The 9,234-nt window shown below is 35.5% G+C and overlaps 1 non-coding gene across 1 annotated transcript; it reads right to left on the bottom strand.

Annotated features, from left to right (window-relative positions):
• Nucleotides 1-7,406: 7,406 nt before the first annotated feature.
• LOC141568014 (U6 spliceosomal RNA) lies at nt 7,407-7,515 on the bottom strand. Its single transcript, XR_012491029.1, has one exon. It is a non-coding gene; the product is annotated as a U6 spliceosomal RNA (small nuclear RNA).
• Between the last annotated feature and the right edge of the window lie 1,719 nt (nt 7,516-9,234).

The following is a 9,234-nucleotide window of genomic DNA, read 5'->3' as shown; positions in this document are numbered from 1 at the left end:
GCGTCCTCTTTGGAAAAAAAAAAAAAAGGTTAAAATTAGTTTAGTTGTGTTCTTTCTGGAGAACCTAGGGTAAAATCGGTTCCCTCACCCTTTCTATTTTCCAGAAGTTGCCCTACACTTGCCCTCATTTGCAGCCTAGAGAGAACTTCTGGCGGAGACACAAAGAGAGGAAACCCAGGTGTGCTACCGTGGTCTCCTGCCGTTGGAGAGAGATGGGAGTCTGTATGGCTAGAGTTTGCGGTGTAGAAATCAGAGGAGAGAATGGAAATCTACAGAGAGTCCTGCTTGCATCTTCAGCTGATCAGTGCAGGTATGTGAGGGCACTGTCCAGGTCTGCGGAAAGAAATCTTTGAAAACATTAGAGGTAACAGGAACTCACACAAAGCCAGAAATAGTTTCTGTTCCTACTAGGAAGAGTGAAAAACCTCATAGTTCATGGGGCGTTGAGTAGAGTTCTCAGGAATTTTAGATTCAATATTGAGACAAAGATACCCTAAAATAAAGTCTGCCCTAGTACCACATTACAAAGCTCAACAGCAAGTTCTGAAGTATCATCAGACTGTCAGTAGCTGTACTGCATCACAGAAAAAAGCTCAAGAATATTTACTGGAATACAAAAATATCCAGCATCCAAAAATGTAAAATTCACAATGTCTGACATCCACTGAGAAGTTAACAGAGTTAACATTTCCAATTAACATTGGAAGCAGGAAAGTATGACCCATAATGAGGTCAAAAATCAATCAGCTGAAACTGATATAAGAATTATACAGATAATAGAATTAGTAGACAAGGCATTTAAAGAATTATTATAACAGTATACCATAAATTCAAGAGGCTAGAGGAAAGATTGCACATGAAGACTACAGACATAGAATACATACAAAGACTCAAATTGACCTTCTAAAGATTGAAAACTACAATACCTGAGATGAAACTACAGCACATTAAATGTTGGAGAAAAAAAAAAGATTAGTGAGCTAGAAGACATAGCAATAGAAGCTATACAAAGTAAAACCCAGAGATAAATTTTTCAAATTGAAAACTAAAAGGAGCAGAACATCAGTAAGCTAGGGGACAACTTTAAAGACCAAATATACATGTAAATCATAGTCAAAAGCAGGGTAGGGATTGTTTCCATTTCTGATCTATTTTGAATAAAGCTGCTATGAATATTCTTAACTTATATTATGTGGATATAAGCTTTCAATTCTCTTGGAGACTTACCCAGGAGAGAAACTACTGGGTCATAGGGATCACATATGTTTAACTATATTTTAATTAAATTAAATTTATGTATGTATGTATGTATGTATGTATGCATTATTTTAGATGGCTTAAAATAACTATGTCATTTTGCTCACAATTTTGTGGGTCAGGCATTCAGAAAGGAATTGTCTGGATAGTTCGTCTCCGATTCACATGAAGTCAGCTGGGGTTGGATTCTTTATTTATGTGTCTGATACCTCAGAGGTACCATATACGTTCAACTTTTAAAGAAACTGGTTTTATAAGTTTATGCTTACTCCAGCAATGTATTAAAAATCTAGCTCCTTCGCATTGCGGCCAGTGTTTCATGTTATCACGCTTTTTAATTTTAATCATCCAAATGGCGGAATCATTATATCTCATTGTGGTTTTAAATTGTTTTTCCCTGGTGACAATATTGTTGAACATCTTTTCATAGGCTTATGGCCATTCATATATATTTCTTTATGAAATGTCAGTTGAAGTCTTTTGTCCATTGTTTTATTGGGTTATTTCTCTCCTTGTTATCAAGTTGTAAGAGTTCTGTATATATTCTGGACACAAGTCAAATACAATTATTGCAAATAAATATTTTCTCCTCTTTTGTGGCCTTTACCATTTTCATAACAGTATTGTTTCTTTTTCAAAATTCATAATTTTATTCCAGATTTTGGATGTCATTTCGTTTCAGCAGCTATAACTCTCTTTTCACTTACATTTACCAAATTTATTTTATTTTATTTTATTTTTTTATTCCCATCTTCTCCCCTTTGGCAACCAACAGTTTGTTCTTTATATTTACTGCTTCTATTTTGTTTTGTTTATCCATTTATTTTGTTTTTTAGAGTCCACAAGTAACTAAAACCATATGGTATTTGGCTTTCTCTGACTTATTTCACATAGCATAATAACCTCCAGGTCTATCCATGTTGTTGCAAATAGCAAGATTTCATTTTTTCAAATTAATGAATAACATTCATATATATATATATATATATATATATATATATATATATATATATATATCACATCTTCTTTATCCATTCATATATTGATGGACATCTCAAATGCTTCTATATTTTGGCTATTGCTAGTAATGCAGTAGTAAACATAGGGATGCATATATCTTTTCAATTTGTGTTTTTGTTTCTTCAGATAAATACCCAGAAGTGGAATTGCTGAATAGTATGGCAGCTGTATTTTAAATTTGTTGAGGAATCTCTATACTGCTTTCCATAGCGGATTCACTAATTTACAATCCCATGAACAGTGTACAAGGCTTCCCTTTTTCTCCAAATCTCCACCAGCACTTGTTATCTGTTGATTTATTGATGATAGCCATTCTGACAGGTGTGAATAATGGTATTTTTTAAAGAGCTTTGTTGAAATACAATAAACTACACATATTTGAAATATAAGAGGTACTCAAATAGCGTCATTTTGTTCAATGTCATTTCATGATAACATTGATGAGATACTGTGGGTACTTAACTCTTGTTTATATCAATTAGCCTCTGATAAAATTGGTTTTGTTGTTACATGTTGTTTCATTGAAGTTCAAAGAACCTATCGATGATGTTAAGTGAGGACTTGCTGTATATAGTTTGATCAGCTTTAATGTATGTGCACAGCCATGGAACACATTACAATCAAGTTAATGAGCATTTCCATCACTGTCAAAAGTTTCCTGGTGCCCCTTTTGAATACCTCTTTTCTACTCTTCCATGCCCATCCTCAGGCAACCATTAATCTGCTTCTGTCACTATAGATTGCTTTACATTTAAAAAATTTTTACATATATGAAATCATATAGTGTTTCCTGTCTTTTTATGGCTTCTTTCATTACCATAATTATTTTCAGATACAGCCACATAGTCTGTGTAACAATACTTCTCTTTTTATTGCTGAATAGTAGCCCAATGTATAAATGTAGCACGATTTATGTATTTATTCACCTGTTGATGAGCATTTGAGTAGTTTCCAGGTTTTGACTATTAAAAATAAAGCTTCTATGAATATTTGTGTAACAATCTTTGCATGCACATATGGTTTCATTTCTCTTTGATTTGAAATCAATAAACTCAAGATTCAACCTTGAGAGGCAGAACAAAAGCTCAAGTGAAATGTATAAGTAGACAAAAAGAGATAATAAAGTCCAGGCAGACATTAATGAAACAGAAAAACAACATGTAAAAATTAATGAAAACAAAATCCATTTTTCAAGAAGATAATAAAATAAATAAATTTCTAGCAGACTGATCAGGAAGACTCAAAAAGACTACATATATATATACATATATATATATATATATATATATATATATATATATATGCCTTCATCAAAATGAAGAACATCTGCTCTTTAAAGTAGTGCTGAGAGAATAAAAAGAGAAGACTCAGACCACGAGAGAATATTTGCAAATTATATATCTGATTAAAAACAACTGTATCCAGAATATACAAAGAACTCTCAAAACTTGATAGTAAAAAAACAAACAACCCAATTGAAACACGAGCTGAAGATTTGAACAGTCACTTGATCAAAGAAGGTATACAGATGGCAAATAAGAACATGAAAAGATACTGAACATCAGTCGTCGTGAGGGAAATGCAAATTGAGACCACAGCAAGATATAATTACGTAACTACTACAATGCATAAAGTTAAAAAGCTTGGCTACATCAAGTGTTGGCGAGGATGTGGAAGAGCAGGGACCCTCTAAACTGCTGGTGAGAATGTAAATGTTACAACCACTTTGGAAAATGCTTTCACAGTTACTCAAAAAGCTAAGCATATATCTCCTAAATGACCCAGCCATCCCTCTCCTAAATATTTACTACAACACAGCTTTAGAACGACATATTTATATGGTAATGGAAGGAAAGCTGTCTGGGTGGTGAACACGCAATGCAATACATAGATGATATATTATAGAGATGTACACTTGAAACCTACATAATTTTACTAACCAATATCACCCCGATAAATTTAATAAATTAAACATAAATAAATAAATACAAATAAAACTGCAAATTTGCATAACCCAACCATCAGAGGGAGCTTCAAATTTGTGGTTTGGTTTCCTTCACAAGAAAGTGTTATTCAGATGTCTAATGAAAATAAAATGTCGTTGTTACTGTTGACATGAGTTTTCCTGTTGTTGACTGGAGAGCCGTGTGCAGCCTCTAGGTGGGAATATAATTTTATGTCTTTCACAACATGATTTGAAGAACATCCTTCATTCGTTCAACGTTTATTAAACACCTATTCTTATTAGTATATTTCCCCCCTCCATGCTTGCATAAAGACCTTAAGTAAATCTCTAACAGACAAAATAATTCTTATCAACTTGATCACTTTTAAACTCCCATTTAATGTACCACTACTTCGAATATTATAAAGTGTCTATTTCTAATTATCTAAAACCCCTCAAGGCTCAAGTACATTTGAGATATTTTTCCCCTGGCTTGTCTCAGTTCCTCTATTGTGGTCTCTAGTTCATATTTTCCAGTGGAAAAAAAACGTTTTAATTAAATACATCATCATTTTGGAGTCTTAAAGATAAAATTTCAGCAATCAGGAACCCAATTGATATTTCAAACCTAAAGACAAATTCAATGCTTCTTTCTTTGTGTCGTCTTCTCTTTGGACATGTGTGGCAGCTGGGTTTACAGATCAGCTGATGTAATATGAGAAACACATTGGGTCAAGTCTCTATCATGAGAGAGGGAAAATCAGTTTTTCTCTCCAGTAAAAACAGAGCAAGTTGTTTAAAATCTCTCAGCTTCCAGCAAGCCCTGGTGTTTTCATTTGGTTTGTGAAGCAGCTCAGCCTTATACTCTCAGCTGTTGTGACAATCTTTGTCTCTGCCCTGGCAGCACAAAGACCCCCCAAAAAAGGACTGGTAGCTGCTTTTCTTGTACTGGGGAGATATATGTGATTTCACAGTAAGAAAAAATATCTGATCTTTTTAGCCCCCTTTGTTTCCTCTCTCCAAGCTTTACAGCCCTTTTTATCTGTAAATAAAAAAAGTTGTACATACATTTTCAAAATGTGCTGCATAATACAACTTCATACATTTAGAAAGCTGACAGCTGCCCTCTGAGGTATAGCCTGACAGCCTAAAATCCAGAAATCAATCATTTAGATATAGTGATGCTATGCTTATTGCTCCTGGTATGTATTGCGGCACCCAGGAACCACTTATTTGAGATATGCCATCGTAACTCTGATAGATTAAAGCACCACATCCAGGAAACAATTGTGTGGAGAGAAAAATGCTATCATAGATCTGCCGTGTTACAGCCCAGAATCCAGCAGCCAACCAGCAAGTCTGTGCTGAATCGGAGCTTCCAGAAACCTGCGAAGCAGCAGGATGACAGTTCTGTTCTTCAACAGCCCATTATGAACTAATTAGCATACATGAATTGCAGATTTGAAGCATTAAAGTGATGTACAAATCATTAATTTTTTGTCAAATCCATGTCATCCTTGTGTATGCCTTTCTATTTTAATGTTGCATGACAGTGAGAAGGTACAATCCTCTGTATATAAAGAGGAGAGATTTGGTGTAGCTGATATAATGAGATCTATTTAAACATATGTATTTTTCAGCTTTGAATATATCTGCTTGGAAGAATCCTACACTTGTCCCATTAGGGTTAATTGTGAAAGGATGTTAATATATTCAAAACCCCAGGGGTAGTGCTACATGTTGTCTGAATGAAACAAGGAATGTAAGACCAACTTCACATTTGAGCCTTCTTTTTTAAAAGTCCTCTTTTTGATGAATAAAAAGAGCCATAAATTCTTTCTCACTGACTATGGCAGGTGTAACTATTTAGAATGAGAGCTGGGCTTTTAGGTGTGTGAGGGCTCCAATTCTGCAGATCTATTCTTGTTAACCCAATGCCAAACTTAATTTATAAAGATGTATAATGTAATGCAGTGGAAAACAAAAAACAACATCAAAGCTGATTTTCATACTGGAAAAGGCTTCTAAATATTAATTTGTGGTTTTCTGTATTGTTTCTGTGTATTTAATTACTAAAGCTATTTGTGCTTAAACAAATGCTTGGTGTTTCATTTGAATTTCCTTTTTCTTATTACAGTGGTGTCACAATGCTTAATTTGTTAGTACTGTAATAGTTTCCATGGTAACAGACTCTAATGTTATATATAAATATGTATGTGGTATGTATATATGTATGTATTATAAATATGTACCATAGGTGATTATGACTTCATTCCAAAAACACATCTCAGAAGACTTAGCTTTCAAGGAAACCTTAATTAAAAGTGCAGATATACTTTGTGAGCCAAAAGATATGGTCATAAACATGGTTCCCTTTTTCACATGGGGGGAAAACATGGAAGCTCTGAGGAAGAGAGAGATGTTTGGCCTCTTGCTTCTTGTGAGTTCTCTTCTGCCTGAGAGCAGAGCCATCCATGCCTAGGGTCATGCTCTATGGAACTTTTCCTTTTTCCTACTTGCTTCCCCACCAACTTTTTAATCACATAAAACCTACATAAAATGAAAATCCAGGCCCAACTCCAGGGGGAGATGTTTTTCCAAAGGACATAATAGCGAGAAGACTGAAGTATTGCACTGAGAAAGAAGTGGTAAATGGTGAGATAATTTGTTCCATTTGTGTTAGTGAGAGGGGAATTCATAATGAAGAAAAACACATACGTCTGTACCACCAGAGTTAGGCATTTCACACACCTCTCTGTAAATATTTAAGTAGTTATTATGATCTTCATTTTAGATGTAAGGAAGCTGAGGATCAGAGTAGGTGAGGAAAAACTGTCATGAAGGTTCGATTTGCCAAAGCCTATGGCTTTGTACAAAGTCACCTTACTCCCCTGAAGCCTTCTTCAGTACAAGGTACCAGAGCCATAAGCCCACTCCTTCCAGACTAAAGCTGGGGCAATGACAGTGATATGCCTTACGCTGGAGATGACTTTGGTAGTAAACTAAAAATAAAACTGGTGGAAGGGGAGAATAGCATAGCCATTATTATCAATAGGCATTATTTTCAGCTTCATGTAACAACAATAACAACTAAATAAATATTAAATGTCACATACATTGTGCCTTGATGCATGTCGTTTCCTTGGTATTAACAAGCAAAGTGTCAAATGACCTCTGGGAACTGCAAAATACAGAATGCTTCACAAACATGTGTGTCATTCTTGTGCAAGGGCCATGCTAGTCTTCTCTGTATTGTTCCAATTTTAGTATACATACGAGCTGCTGAAGCGAGCGTGAGCTTGTCTCTTTTCAGTGATAAACAATAACTTTTCAGGAAGCCCTCACCAAGAGACTGCTTACTTAAATGTCATTGGCCAGTCTTGTGTCATATGGCACCCTATAGAGGCAAGGAAGTCTGTGGAACTGAGTCATTTTAACTGGGCCTAATGTTTCCCCTAGTAAAATGGGGGTTCTGTTAGAAAAGAATGGGAAGCCATTATTGGGTAGGCAATGAGAAATTGACATATTTCTTGGTAGATATTTCCTTGTGACTTCATCAAGAATACACATCAGTGTAGAGAAAGATGCCCTTTGCATCAAGCAAAAACATTAAGGGCACATTCTAGCATATGGTTAAACACCAACTTAGACCTTACTCATTTTCTTGCTATTTCTTGTATCTTCAGTTTTCATTCTCAGGCTCCTCTTCTATTTAATCCCAAATTGGATTACTGATCATCTGCCTTTTTGGTATTTAACCATTGGCTTGTTAGCTTGGTGCCTCCACAACCCTTGGAAGTTGGGAGCTGTGTATAGAGTTTGAGCAAGCGGTATTTGCAGAAGTTGTGTGATAGAGTAGTCAAGAGCTAAAGAGTCACACAGAACTGGGTTCAGAGTTTAGCATCACTTCTTATAACCTGTGTGACTCTAAGAAAGTCCCTTAAGTTCTCTAAGCCTTGTTTTTCTCATCTGGTAAATGATGACAATAAAAACACTTTCTTCAAAGGGTTTCTATGAGGAAGCTATGAGTCGATGCACATAAAGCACCTAGAGGAATATCTGACACATGACAAGCATTTGATCGATGTTAACTATTAGTATTGTTATTAATCAAGTTCACCTACATTCAAATCATGGCTCTGCCATTTTCTTGGGTAAGTAAGTTACTAAGACTTTGATCCTCAGTGTCATCATGTGGAAAATGATTACTTTAATGAAATGTTAGACATGGTAGGTATGTAAACTACCTGATAAAGTGATTGGTAAATAGTAGGAGTGGTAACCATTAGTAGTTGCTTGTTAATATCCATGCCTTTTCTTCCTTACTATCAGGATTTCATTTTGTTTAGGATGGTTGCGAAAATTACTCTTCCCCAACCCCTTGCAGCTAGGGGTTGGGGAAGTTCTGGTCAATGTAACGTAAGTGAAATTCCCTGGAGAGAGCTTTCTTTCCTGTATAAAAAAACAAAATCTTATTTTTTTGAAATCCCTCTGCACTCTTTCCTTCCCTATTATATGCCTAGAGGTGCTGCAGCTATTTTGACAAGATCCATAGACTAATAATGACAGAGACGAAAGATAGACTTTGGGTCCCTGATAGCTAAATTGAACCCTGCACCAACTTTAGATTGCCCAGCTCTAGATATATGAGAGAAAAAAAAAACTCTTAGAGGTTTAAGCCAATATTCCTTGAGTTATATTTTATGTGCAACTAAACACAATCCATGGTGAGATAGGTTTTTGCAATTAACAGTCATTATCATCACCATCATCATCACCATCATCATCAGCAGCATCATCTCTATCTGTGACATGGCTCCCAGGATGTCCATATCTGCATTCTGTTCTTATGGGCAATTACCAAAAGGTTTGACTATAGCCCTATGGAAGAAACTTACTCTGTAGGAAGTATTGATTGGGACTCTCCTAGGGTCTTCAGTTTCCTGGATGGAAAAAGAGAAATCCTAGCTCCCTCTGGAACTGGGCAGCAAAGACCAGGCAATAGTCAGACC

This window comes from Rhinolophus sinicus, linkage group LG01, assembly GCF_036562045.2.
Source record: "Rhinolophus sinicus isolate RSC01 linkage group LG01, ASM3656204v1, whole genome shotgun sequence".
NCBI lineage: Eukaryota > Metazoa > Chordata > Mammalia > Chiroptera > Rhinolophidae > Rhinolophus > Rhinolophus sinicus.
This window is presented reverse-complemented; position numbering and strand designations above follow the sequence as displayed.